The sequence below is a fragment of the Dromaius novaehollandiae genome, chromosome 15, assembly GCF_036370855.1.
Source record: "Dromaius novaehollandiae isolate bDroNov1 chromosome 15, bDroNov1.hap1, whole genome shotgun sequence".
In the NCBI taxonomy this organism is placed as follows: domain Eukaryota; kingdom Metazoa; phylum Chordata; class Aves; order Casuariiformes; family Dromaiidae; genus Dromaius; species Dromaius novaehollandiae.
Genome location: NC_088112.1, coordinates 2,468,132 through 2,481,469, shown reverse-complemented (window position 1 = coordinate 2,481,469; position 13,338 = coordinate 2,468,132).

Below are 13,338 nucleotides of genomic sequence, written 5' to 3'. Positions count from 1 at the left end.
TTCACAGTGTGGGTACTCAGCCAAGGTCATGGGCTGCTGCAGCATGGATCATTGCAGAAGGGTTGGTGTGACCCTGGTGGTGATGCCAGCAGTGCCCAGACCTTCCCCCCAGCACCCAGCACCTGTACAATGCTTTAACCCATGTGCCCCAACCGAGCACCTCGGTGAGCATGTGGGGTGAAGTGACTTGGGGACAAATCCTTCTTCACATGGGGAGGAGAAATGTGACAGACTTCTGCTGGTGTAGGGCTTCTGGTTCAGAGGTGGTACTGCTGTGGGTATGTCTGTCCTCAACACCGCAACATAGCCAGAGGAGAGTCCCAAGCATGGGAGAGTAAGCACTCTTCAGTGTCCTGGTGCCACATGGGAGCTGCTGCATAGATTAGTGCCTTTGCAGAAAATTGGTCTAGGTCTAAAAATATTCTCACCTTTCAGAGCAGGCTGACTCGGTTTGTACAGGCAGCAGAGCAACAGGCTCGTCATATGGTAGCAGCCAGAGCTGGGAAGGGAATTTGCATCGGACACTCACCGTAGCACTGTCCACAGGGGAGCGACAAGCACATGCAAGTTGGTCTGTAGAGATTCCCCATGTACAAGGGGGCAGCTGAGGCTAACGGAGCTATGGCAGAAAGTCTGTGGAGAAGAAGAGGGGATGGATGAGTCACCTTGTCTGCGGAGAGCTGGAACTCACACTCACCCCATCTTCTACCACTAATTAATGCCACTAAATACAAACACTTCCACGTTACTCACTAATGGGATGGGGACAGGCTGAAATGCAGAGCCTTCACCAGCACTTGCTTTAAGAATGAAGCAAACTCCCACGTGGAAACCTCCAGCTCCACTTGAAGCTGCTAATTTATTCCCCTTCTTACTGCTCAGCCTCCAGGCATGCCCCAGCATGTGTGATGAGCCCCAGCAGCCGGCTCTGGAGCTGCCATGCTCACCCTCACTCTGCTGTGTGCAGAGGAAAGAGCAGTCAGAGCAGCCATGATTCTGGGAGAGTGAGGAATGACCTTTTCTGAAGGGGCAGGGGAAAGGAGGAGGACATGGAAACAACTTAAGGGCTGTGAAGAGACACAGGGGAGGATGCCGCTCTATGATACCACATTCCCAAAGAGGAAGGGTACAAGGATGAGGGCTGAGATGGGCATCTTCTAAACAACCACCCTCAGCCCTGATGAGGCACCTTCCCCAAGGGAAAGAGCAACAGTGGAGGGCTCTGGCACAGGCCAGTGATGGACACGGACCTTTATGCACCCTTACAGCACGCCATGACAGAGTGCAGGATGCCCTTTCTGGAGTACAAGCCCTTTTAGGAGGACCAGGCCTATGGTGCAGTGGGGGCTGGATCCAGGGGTGCTCACTAAAGAGTGATGACTGAGGTGTCCTGTCAGAGCAACATTTCTGTGATGCCTGCAGCCTCTCCTGACTTTCAGGAGCATAGGCCAGGAAAGCGCGTCTTTCGCATTGGACCTGAGCCTAAGGTGTTGCTGCTCATCTTTCAGTCAGGCTCTGCCTCTGCTGCTGTGAGGATGAAGCAGTCAGCTTCAGACTTGCCATGGGATGCCTGTATTTGAGGGGCCCACTTTGGGTGTCCATCCACTGATGGGCAGCAGCAGGGCAATCCTATTCTATCCCTGTGCATCCCAGCTGCCCACAGCAAAGCCAAACCATGTTGCTATGAGCCACTTCATCTTGGGCAGGGTTATCTGCAGGACAAGTACCTGGAGAAGGCCCTTGAAAGGACAGAGCTGGCCAAACCATGCAGGGCTTGGGTGGATACGTGGGGCCAAGCTGCACCTCGGTGGCCCCAGCCTTTCTTGGATCATGAACCCAGCCATGGTACCCATGGGAGTTTTTATGGAGTGCAGCTCTCTGCTCTTGCAGCAAACAGCTGGCTGGACACGTTTCATTAATGCAGTCTGCTTAATGCAGCTGGTCGCTGTGACCCCTATGGTCTGTAGGCGATGGAAATCGATACCTTCTCACAACACACTGTATAATCTCTGTGATAGCATGTGCTCCACTGACTTACTGGAAAGACCAGCGTGCTCTGCTAAGGTCAGCCTGGGACAGGACAGCACAAACCATTTGCCCCCACTGTTCCCAAGGGGCTGGGTGTCAGCATCAGTGGCAGTGGGAGGGTGACATGTGATCATTTTGGGGAGCATCCACTATAGTTTAATTTAATAAAGAGAACTGAATCCCTGTTTTAAACTCTAATGGACTTTGCAAAGCCCATAAACAAGCACCCTGAGATCCATAAAGAGGTGGCCTGCCACTGGCAGTGAGTACAACCACACTGCACCAGTGCAGTCTGCCTTTCCAAGCAATGCTCCTCTGCTAAGACAGTGGCTGCACACCCAGCACAGAGCAGGGCACCCAGCTGGGCCTCTTCTCAGGCATCTTCCTCATCTCCAGACCAAACTCTACCCTGTGCAGCTGCACCGATGTTGCAAAGGACAGAAGAAAAGAAGGATAGGCTGCAACATTGACCCAGCTGGTCCAAACAAAGCGACGCTTGTGCTCTGGAGCTTCTAGGAATCCCCTACACCCTGATGCCCAGCAACGGGGACACCCCTCTTGATGCTTGCTCTTGCAATCACCAAAGGCTCTTGAGAGATCCTTGCATCACCATCAATGCTACATGCTGCTGTGCTGGGTACACAGGCAGGGAGAAGGTGCCCGTGTAGCCCCTCCATCCTTGGGGCCCAGCAAAGCCCCTATGGTACTGCGGGGCCTTGGCACACCAGGAACCAGTTGGGGGGGGTGTCTGCCTCACTAGCAGGTCCCACGCACCCCTCTACCAGCTGGGACCAGCTGTCTGGGCACCTATGGGTAATACATCTGCTGAACATGCTACAGGCCATTAGCTTTAACTAGAGGGAGTTGCAGGGAGAATCATTAAAGGGAAAGTTCACAATGCAATTAATAAAGCACCTCATTAGGTCTCCTTCCTATACGGGTGTGCAGCTCCCGCTACAGGCTTTTGCAGGTCTGGTGCTCTTGCTCCCCGTAAGGAGATATTCATTTTCTTCTCAGGAGGCAGTTGATGGCTGGAGATGGCACCAGCAGGGTGCTGTTCTGGGGCTGTAGCTTGTGCCTAGATGGCATCTATTCCACTGCAGTCTTACTCTAGCACCCTGAAGCCCTGAGCTCCTGCAGAACAGCTCTCCATGCTTGGAAGACACAGATGGGCAAGCATGGTATGGGCCCACTGCTGCGTGATGGGGTACAGCAGGCATCTGCCTTCAGTCAGGACCAGTGTTAGTCCCTGCCTATCACCTTCTGTGCTTTGCCCATGCAGTCCCACACACTGTGTGGAAGCCCGTGCCATATTCAATGCTGCTGGTATTTTGATCTTGCACTCTGGGACTTCATTACAACTACAAATGGATTCTTTACCCCGTCTGGCTCTCTTTGCACTCCTGCACACATTCATGTGAGCTCTGCCACAAGGCTGTGCAACTGTACTGGGGGAAGGTCTATATCACCCTCTTGGGGCCACAGTGAGGCCAAAAGGAGGCCAAGGGCTGCACCTGGGGATTTGACACCCAGAGCATCCTACACCAGCATGCCGGGCTCTGTCCATTCTTGCCTCACCAAAAAGTTTACAGGGATGACTCCATAGTCCAGGCTATCTCCCAGCTGTGCTTATCAGTGACCAAAGATGGAGGACCATGTGCAGAGCTGGGTTGCCAGGTTTGGCCAGCACTAGACACTGGGACCACTTGCAGGGACCAGTTTTGTATCTGCTTTCCAAGCTGCCTCTTGCAGCTACCCAAAGTCCCTTTCACTTTCCTATCCCAGCACCCGCAGGAACGCTGTCGGCGTTCACGTTGCTGATGCCTGGGCCCTACTCCCAGAAGTGTCTGCGCACCAGCCTGCAGGGGACACCACTTGGAAGCACCATGGAAATGAGAATGCCAGGAGGTGTTGTCATTACTGACTGCTCTTTTTGCTTCCAGCAACTCTGTTTCATAACAGTGTCTCTTTTTAGTTTCCCTTCATCCTACCCTCACCCTTGAAAGATGCAAGGGTCCTGCCACTCATCAGCATGGAGGGCACCTTCCAGACTCAGCTCTGCTTCAAAGGCAGCAGTACACTGCACCATGATTCCGGCCCGGCTGCATGCCAGGAGCAGTGTGTCAGAGCTTGTCTCCTCAGGAGTTTTGCCAGCACTGAGTGCTAAGGCACAAGAGGGCCTGGCACACATGGAGGACTGTGTGGCAGCACCCAGGGTCCCAGCAGAGGTCCCATGGCAGGGCAAGGCCAATCTTCCTGGGGCGAGAGCTTCAGAAGGAAATTCTGGCTATGGAAGCAGGCAGAAGGAGACCAGAGGTCCTTGCATGATGCAAACAATGGCAACCCTGAACAGCTGAGCATCTTCTGCAGGACTCAGGGCTCCCAGTTGGATTCAATGCTGTCTGTCCCCCTAAGCAGGCAGTACTTTGAGGCAGCTGCTAGACCATATGAACTGGATCCCATTGGAGTAGGGAAACATCCTGGACAAGAGGGGAGCAGGCATGGAGGTGACCCCAGAGCCTCTACTCAGACCAGGCAGGCATGGGGCTTGAGAAATGAATAAGAAAGTAGTGGTATTACTGCTAGTGGATTCCTGAAGGAAAGGGAAGGCAGTAGACACAAATTATTTGCATTTGCCTTCAACTGCAGGCTTAGCAAAGGGCTTGTCCAGTGGGGAGAGAGGCAGGTCAGAGATGGGAGCAGGACCTGACTGGCAGACATTGAGAATGATGCTGTATTGGAGGAGGGAACACTGTGGATGTCAGTACAGGGAGGAACACTTCCAGCTGCTTACAGGAGCACCGATGGAGGAAAGGAAAAGTCCAGTGATCACCCTTCAGCCCCTGCTCCTGCCCTTTGAGTTATGCTGTTGTGAGCCAGACTGGAGCCCTCCTGCACTGTGAGACACCAGAGTACATGGACAGGACTCAGAGAAGAGGCACCAGTAGATTTCACATCTAAATCAGACTCCTTCTCTGCCTAATCTCAGCCAGTACAAGTGGCTTAACCCATTGGACCAGCTCCAAATCCTCCTCTTCTCCTCCTGATCCCACCTAAGCCATGAGTTTTTCCCCCTTGATAATCTCTGATTCAGCAGGATCATGGGATTGCTCTGCCAACTGCACAAATCCAGATGCTTAGCTGCTGCACAGGGACCCAAATGAGAATGGATGCAGGTGGTGAATCTTAAAGACATCCTCCTGCTCTCTGCTGAGGCCCTAGTCCAGCTGGTTCTCTGCTGTGGATCTTATAGCCTCACCAAGCCTATGCAAGGGTCTCTTGGGAAGCAGGGTCTGATAAACCATCATGGAAAGCAACGCAATTGCACTCCACAGGCAGAGACAGCCATATCCTGTGATCCCCTACACTCCCATGGCAAAGCACAGAGCCCGGACATCCCCCCGGGGCCAAGGCAGGATACGAGGCCTCCCTTCAGCCTCTCACTTGAGTTGTTCCACAGTGACATGTAGGCACATGCCTTCTGCAGAGGGATGCCCTGATCCCAACTGACACACAAATCCTGCCCCATCCCATCCTCTCCGCCTGCCATGTTTTTGCACATAATCCAATGACACTTTGGAAAATCCCTGCCTAGTTCATAGCTCTTCTGAGTCAGGTCTTCCATCTCTGAGCACTTTGTCCATGGGGTTCCCAGGGAAAACCCTGACATCAAGGATTGGGCTGTTAGCCCAAGTCTCCTATGTGGCATGTGGACAGCTGGCATTCCCCAGCCACCTATGACTGCTAGGCAGTGCCCAGCTGCAGGCCACTGCTGGTAGGGGCACACAGAACCCCATATTATGTCTCTGATATGGAAACAGGCTTGTCACTGTCACTCTCCCAAAATTTCATCTCAAATTTGCTCTAAGCTGTGAAATTCCTGCCTGCCAGGAATTTGTCTTAGCATCATTGTCTTGCAGCCATTTTAAAGGCATTTACTTGGCATCCTTCTGTGTGCCTTTTTATTTAAGACTGGAATTTTCTATAGCTTTTTTTCCCCACTAGACTGGGCTGCATGTGCTTTTTACCCTTGGAAATATAGGCAAAGCCCCATAGCATCACATTTGAAGAGAGATGGAGGAAGAAGTGATTGCTGTTGGAACGCAGTGGGCTTTGCTCTGATTTCACATAGGGGTTTCCTTCATTTCTCCTACAAAAACCTCATGTCTAATGATATTTGTCTAATTAGAAACATGCCCAATTGTTTTACACAGTAGGAAAACAGGCTGTTTGGCAATGCTGATGTATATCACAGTGATGAGGGGTATGCAGAGCCCTGAAAGAGATGAGATTTAGATGAGAGAAAGAGATTATATTCAGGTGCTCTGTTCTGTCAGAGAGCCTTTGATTTGGTGGATTGTGTAGCATGAAAGGCCAGGCTTGTTACAGCCTTTGTGTGACTAAGAGTAAGATATTAAAGTTTGATGCACTGCACTGGGAGATGCTACGTGATGGATAGAGAAGACTTGCTAGGCATTGTAGGAGCTGTGTAGGGCCTTTAGGATCTTTGGGGGCTCTTTGTTATATATTTCCTTGCCTAATGGTTTGTGCGTGAGCAGAGTGTTAAGGTCGGAGTCAGGATTGCTTATGTGACCTTGGCATATGATTTTCATAGGCAGGAACATTTGGTTCTGCGCAGTGAACAGTTTCTCATGAATTGCACACAGTGACCCTGGGTGTCAGCGAGCAACCTCAGTTATTTCATTTCTTATACTTTAAAAGGAATAATGGCTTATATTATGAGGATGTTTTCTTTGCACAGAATCCTACAAAGATTAATGAGAAGGCCACTGGAGGTCCCTTGTCCATCGTCAGGACTCCAACGCTAGATCAGGCCACGGCTATGTCTAGCTGAGTCTTGAAAATCTCCAAGGACAGACACAGCATCATATCCTTCAGTGAACCATTGTGTGTGAGGGACACACCTAGACAGGCAGCAGGACTTGGACTTGGACTGGATTTGCAGCAGGTCATATCACCTGGGAGCCTCCTGCCCATTTGGCACATGTCTCCACAGCCTTTCCCCAGAGATGGGGTGGATAGAGCAGGACCATGCCCAATTGCAAGATGATTGTGCTTTCACATAGTCAAGCTCTTAGTCCTGCAAAGCCGTGCACAGGTGTGTGTCCCCATGGAGCAGCCAGTGAGCTACTGATGTGGAAGCCATCTGAGCCTTCCTGAGTTATGGATCCTGGACAGCTGCAAGTCAAACATAGCCAGAGAGGCCTCTTCAGCTGAACTATGGTGGCTCAGAGCCTACGGGCACTGTGTCCTTCCCAGAGCTGTCTGGGTCACCTTCTTCGACCATCTCAGGGGCATTCTTGCAGGTACATGCTTGCCTGTGGCTGTCAGTGCACAGGGTCAAGCCTCTTCCCCAGCCCTTCACCAACACAGGACAGAGGGAGTTGGTGTAGCACAGCTGCTTTTACTGGTGTGCCTACAGTGATCATCATTGTCTGTACTGGGGAGCCTTTCCAACATCAAGCTCTGTGGCAGGTCTATCCCTGGGCACTGCAAGGATGCTCCTAGGACTAACTCCAGAGCTAAGCCAGCCTGGTCATGGGGAGGAAGTGATCAGTCCTGAGACAGCCTGACTGTGACACATTTCCTAGGACTAGGTCTTCCATTCTTGCTTTAACCTTTTCTGGTGACTTGTGGAGCCTGTGTTAAACAATGATATGCCTGCAACATGACAGTGATTTGTTTAAAGAGCCCACACTTGTCCTTGTTAGTGCTCACTCGGTGCTCTGATAGTCCTGTCAAAAGCTTCTGCACATTTTTCTGTTCTCTCTCTCATTTGCTCCTGTCACCACGGGGAAACATCCAGATAACAATGGCCCTGGTGGCATTTGAGCAGCTCAGGGGCCTTAGCTCAGTTGAATTGCCAAGGCTGCCACTGCCTGCCCAGCACACCAAGTGGTGTCTGGGGGAGCCCTGCAAGTCACAGCTGCAGTCTGAACCCTCTGCACAGAGCAGCCTGGGTGTCTACTGCCTTGGTCTGGCCCCAGGCAGTGGCATCGCAAATGAGCCTTTAGATATCAAAGGGCTGTCGAGTGCGTGAGATCTGAGCAAGACCCTGGCCTTGTGCCCTGGTGCCACTTCACAGCTCAGCCTTCACTTGGCTGGATCCCAGGAGGCAGGCTGGGGTGGGAACAGGCGCTGGTTCCTATCCTGCACTGCCCAAGCAGGGTTCTTAAGGGAGGGTTGTGTTTCCCCAGATGTCACAGCTCCAATCAGAACTGATCTGCTCCTAAGTCCTCTTGGGGAGAGGGAGGACAGGTAGCCTCTACCCCAGTCCAGCCATCCAAGGAGAGAGGGCTACCACATCTTCCACTGTGACATCATGCAGGGCTTTCTCTGGGCATTCAGGAAGGGATTTACTGAGGGTCAGAGGACAGGATGAGGGTGCCCTCCTCAGTGTCACCACATGGTGTGGGGCACAGTCCAGCACCAGGCAGCCTCCATTGTCTGGCCCTGGCTATGGATGTTCACAGCACTCAAGCAGCATGTCCAGTTCATTGCCTGCCATCTCAGGAGACAGGCTACAAGGAGCCACAGCAAAGTGGAGTCACCTTGCCATCCCACACATGCCCAGTCACCCTTCCCTGCTCTCATTTGAGCTCATGGTGCCCAGCTCTTGCCTCCAGGAGAGTGGCCAGGGAAAGCACCCAGGTGTTGCTGCATGGTCTGTCCCACCATCTCTGTGTGTCTGTGATTGCTCCAGGGCCACAGCCTCCAGCCCTCTGGGAGGAAATCCCTGGCTGAGGGGAGGCAGGCTCCCTCCTGCCTGTGCTTTTAACATCTGCCTGCCTGACAAGCCCTGCTGTGTGGTACCTTAGCTTCAGCAAGAGTCATATGAGGATCTGATAGTTTCAGCATTTGAAAGCTGTCCCAAAAAGAGGGTTTTCCAGCTAAAAAGAATGGCTAGGAATCCGTCCTGCCCTCTAAACAGCAGGTGACTGTGTAGAAAGGGGATACTGCTGTCACCAGCTCTTGCTGTCAGGCTTCAGACTGAATGTAACCAGTGTAGGCAGAGCATTAGGCATGCAGCGACTGGTCCTCTCCGGGGACGTGGCTGGGAGCGAGGTGCCTTTCAGAGAATTTAAGAGCTAATGCTTCAGTGTCCAGGGAACTCCCAAAAGGAAAAACCTAGGGCCTGAGCATGGCATCAGGGAGGCTAGTTAGCTTTATGCTGAGATTTTGGGGGTCAGGTAAATTGTAAGGAGTTGGAGGTTGTTTGATAGGGCTGGGAGCACCAAACAGCAGACTCGATATGCAAATAAAGCAGCTTGCTCCAAGAGCTGAGCCCTGTGAGTTTCTGGCCTGGACTAAGTGGTTGGAGTTGGACAGTTCAAGTGGTTCCAATGCAGATGTCTGCAGATGCCCCAGAGGAGGACACAGGCAGGGGGCTCAGCTGAAATTAAAATCAGAAGACAGGCACCCATTACCATCTGCAACCTTGAGCAACCCTTCCCCAGCCCACATAATCTCTTCTCCTGTGGTACAAGCTCCATGTGGCCTCTTTATTTCAGCCTCCTTGCACACACACAGCCCCTGCACCCTTCCCGGAGGGTCCTGGCCTCTCTGCTCTCCCTGTGCCATGACTATGGGCACACGGGTCCCATCTCCAACACCACCACCACCCAGACCTGTCTGACCCTGCCTTCCCACCCTGCCCCTTCCATGTATGCCCACATACACTGGCACATCAGTGTCTGGCCCGCATCCACGGAGGCGTAGGGAGATGACAAGCCCAGAGAAACCCATTTCCCAGAGATAATGTTATATTTTCAGAGTGCATGTAGACAAACACGGCCAAATGTTCCCCTCCCCGAAGCCATCAAAGCACCGATGACTCTGTAATATTTAATGGCTTGTTTTGCTCCCTAAATGATACAATGAAAAGGATTATTAATGTTAATAGCATTCTTATCATATTTTAATAGCATCATGTATAACTGAAATGTCATCTCAGCACATATTTCTCTTGCTCTCACCCAGGGCGCAGAGTAATCATACTCCAGAGATATGGTGAGGGAAGAGACATTGGGCGATGGGGTGGAAAGGGGGGCCTGAGACCGATGCTGAGTTGAACTCAGCTCTCTGGAGAAAGGAGATGCAAAGCTACATGAACAGCCACTCTATTGTAGATGGAGAAAAAAGAGACATCAGGGAAAGGAAGGAAAACCAAAGGGCCGTGAGAGGAGCTGGGCAGGGGAAGGATGTGCTAGGCAGCTCCAGACAGTCCCCAGGGCTGGCCTGCAAAATCTCAGGCACCGAGCAGGCCAATCATATGCAAGGTATTAGAGATGGCATTAACCCCCTGCAGTCCCTGCAGTCACCAGAGGAAGTCTCTTGGTGCTCAACTCCTTCCTTTAGGCCAGGAAAGGGCTGCATGCCCCAGACAAGGAGGTTCAGGCCCTCAATCCCCCATGAACAGAGCAGGATGCCCCAGGACCTCCAGAGACCTGACAGAAACTCTGCCACCAGCCCTTCTTCCTCTGACACATAGGACTCCTTCAAGAACAATTGTCAGAGAAGTACTCCAATTTTCACCATATTGTTTCACAGTCCGGTGAGCATTTTCCTTTTCTTTTTTCTTTCTTTTTTTTTTTTTTTTTCAGACCAATCCATCTTATGGATTAGTTTAACTAGGCTGAAAACCCTCATTTTTCACATAGGGTTTGGTTCCCCTCTCATTCATCTCTCATCTCCCTGCCAGGGATCACAGCAGCTGGAGGGTGAGCACTCAGGGGATCCTTTGGCCCCTTTGATTGGAGCAGGGAACAAAAATGATGCCATTGCATTTTGACAATTCCCAATACAAGTCACTACATTTTGACAGAGGAATTGCAAAGAGAGTAGCTGAAGGGTTCAAGGAGCAGCCTCGGCTCTGCCAAGCCCCCTGTGCCTGTCCAGTCTAGTCCAGCAGAAGGGATGCAATTAGCTGGGGTCCTTGGCCTCATCCAGCCACATATGAGCTATTGTTTTGATGTATAAACTGTGACTGTCTTTCATCACTGCACAGAGTACATGCCCATTGCACCCAGCTCTTTACACATTGCATTGTGTGCCAGCACGTGCAACACACCTGTGCAAGCTTTGCGCAAGGGCATGGTTATGGATCTTCCTCATTATCCCACAGCTAGGCATTGTGCACAGCCTGGTGTCTGCACTTGTACACACACAACACAGTCCTCGCCACGTTCATGCATGCCTGCTGACACCTGCATGCACACACACGCCTACTCTTCCTCCTTGCCCATGGATCCACGGGCACTGCTCACATACAGACGTATATGCATCTGCCCTCAGGACCTGGGAACTTCCTCCACTGATGTGCAAACATGCACGCACACACGCGCATGGACACCCTTCCCCAGCTCAACTTGCTTTTGTGCTGTGAGATGAAAGGGGGCAGCTCAGCTCTGACCTGCTCATATTTCACTAAAATGTTATTTTAACACTTAAAAGGGTAGAAAATACCATCAGCGGCTCTTCATTTATCAGATCGATGTGCAGGGAGTGGGGCATGCATACTCTCCACTTTAATGAGCCCAGGAGCTGGCTGCAGCTTCCCGGCACTGCCCTGCCACTCAGGCTGCAGAGATGTGGGGAAGCAGGGAGGGTGTCCTGCCCCTCCCTCCACAGTGATATAGCCCTTTTTCCCCCCTCCAGAGAGGGCTCTGGGTGCTTAGCAACTCCCTTAGTGGCAAGGGGCTGCGGGTGGAAGGGAGAGAAAACCCACCAGGGCATCAATGATGGTGGAGACCTGCCTGATCCTGAGCCTGCAGTGATGCCTGTGGCAAATGCCACAGGAATGGGGAACGATACAGATGTCCTGAATTTCACCTCCTTCTCCCAAGGCTGCAGCTGATTGCTGGAGCCAGAGACTAATGCAGAGAGCTGTTGCCTGGGCTGGGAGGCTGACTGCTCTATTTTCCAGCTGAGGAGGGTCCCACTGTCCAGCCCTCAGTGAGGCAACTGGGCCTAGTGAGCGCAGGAGAGTTTGGGGGCTTCAGGACTGGACTGGCTCTGTCTTCCCACATAAAAGACAAAATGCACCCTCTTTTCCCAAAGCAAGTGCTGGTTCTCCATGGCTCCTCCAAGCTAGTGTGGCTGAGTACCCACTACCACCACAAGCCTCCCAGTCCTAGGTGGCTGGTGGGCTGTCCTGGCTGGAGACTACTCTGTGGGGCTGCAGCTGGGTTCTGGTGTATCCCTGCAACCATTTGACTCTCTTCAGTGCAAGGAGGACCTCAGGCTTGGTCCTGCTTTGCCCCAGAGCTGATGTACAAAGCCTCTTTCAGAATGGGACCCCTTCCTCTCCTTCTTGCCTGGTGCCCCACTCCTTTTGACACCAGCTCCCTGTTTCCCACACAAGGATTCACAGGTACTTTCCAGGGTGAAAGCAGTATTTTGCCAGGGTTGAATTTTTCACAACCCTCAGAGTATTTTCAAAAATGACTTTGAGTCCCAAAAGTCTCACAGTTTTAGGGCAATGATTTTTACCCACTACTTGTTATTCCCTGACTTAGAAGACACCACCAAAAGGCCTCCTACAGTGCCCTGGAGGCCATGGAAACATGCAAAGGTCAGGCCTCCTGTGCACATGTAGAACAACTCCCATTACAAACAGACACCTTGCACATGGAACAAAGAACTGTTCTGAAAATAAGCAGATTGGTACATCCACAGTGAGTCCTACCTACCTTATATTGGGCCTGCCATGGGGTTGGGATTAGGTCCGGGTTTGCAATACACTGGACCATTGAGCCCATGGAAAGGCTGATATTTGCTGTGAAACTCTAAGAGGTGCCATGTCCTCTCTGCTTACATATAAGCCCTGGAGTCAGTCATATAATAAAGAAAAGTCTTTTTATGTGAAATATCCAGCAATGCTTTCAGCGACTGATTTCAAGGATCCTTTCAAACCAGTGACCCAAGTCTCCAGCATCTCATGATGGAGCAAAGTCAAATCACGCCATGAACTGCCTGGTCACATAACATGCACAAGAAATAATGAGCTGTCCATGGGATGAGCCTACCATGAATCTTCCTATTTAGCTGATAAATAATCAGAAAAAAATCAGGAGTTTTTCAGAAAGCTAAAGAAAATGATTTAAAAACAGAAACAAGAGCTATATTACCAACCAGTATTCATTACAGTGAATAAGACACACAGCTCTCCTAAATAACACATTCCTGAAATTTGCAGATGGAACTAAATTGGAGAAGAGATCAAAATACCAAAGAGGATAGAGAACACAGCAAGAGGGTCCTGCTGAGACTGCAGACAGTCAGTGGCAG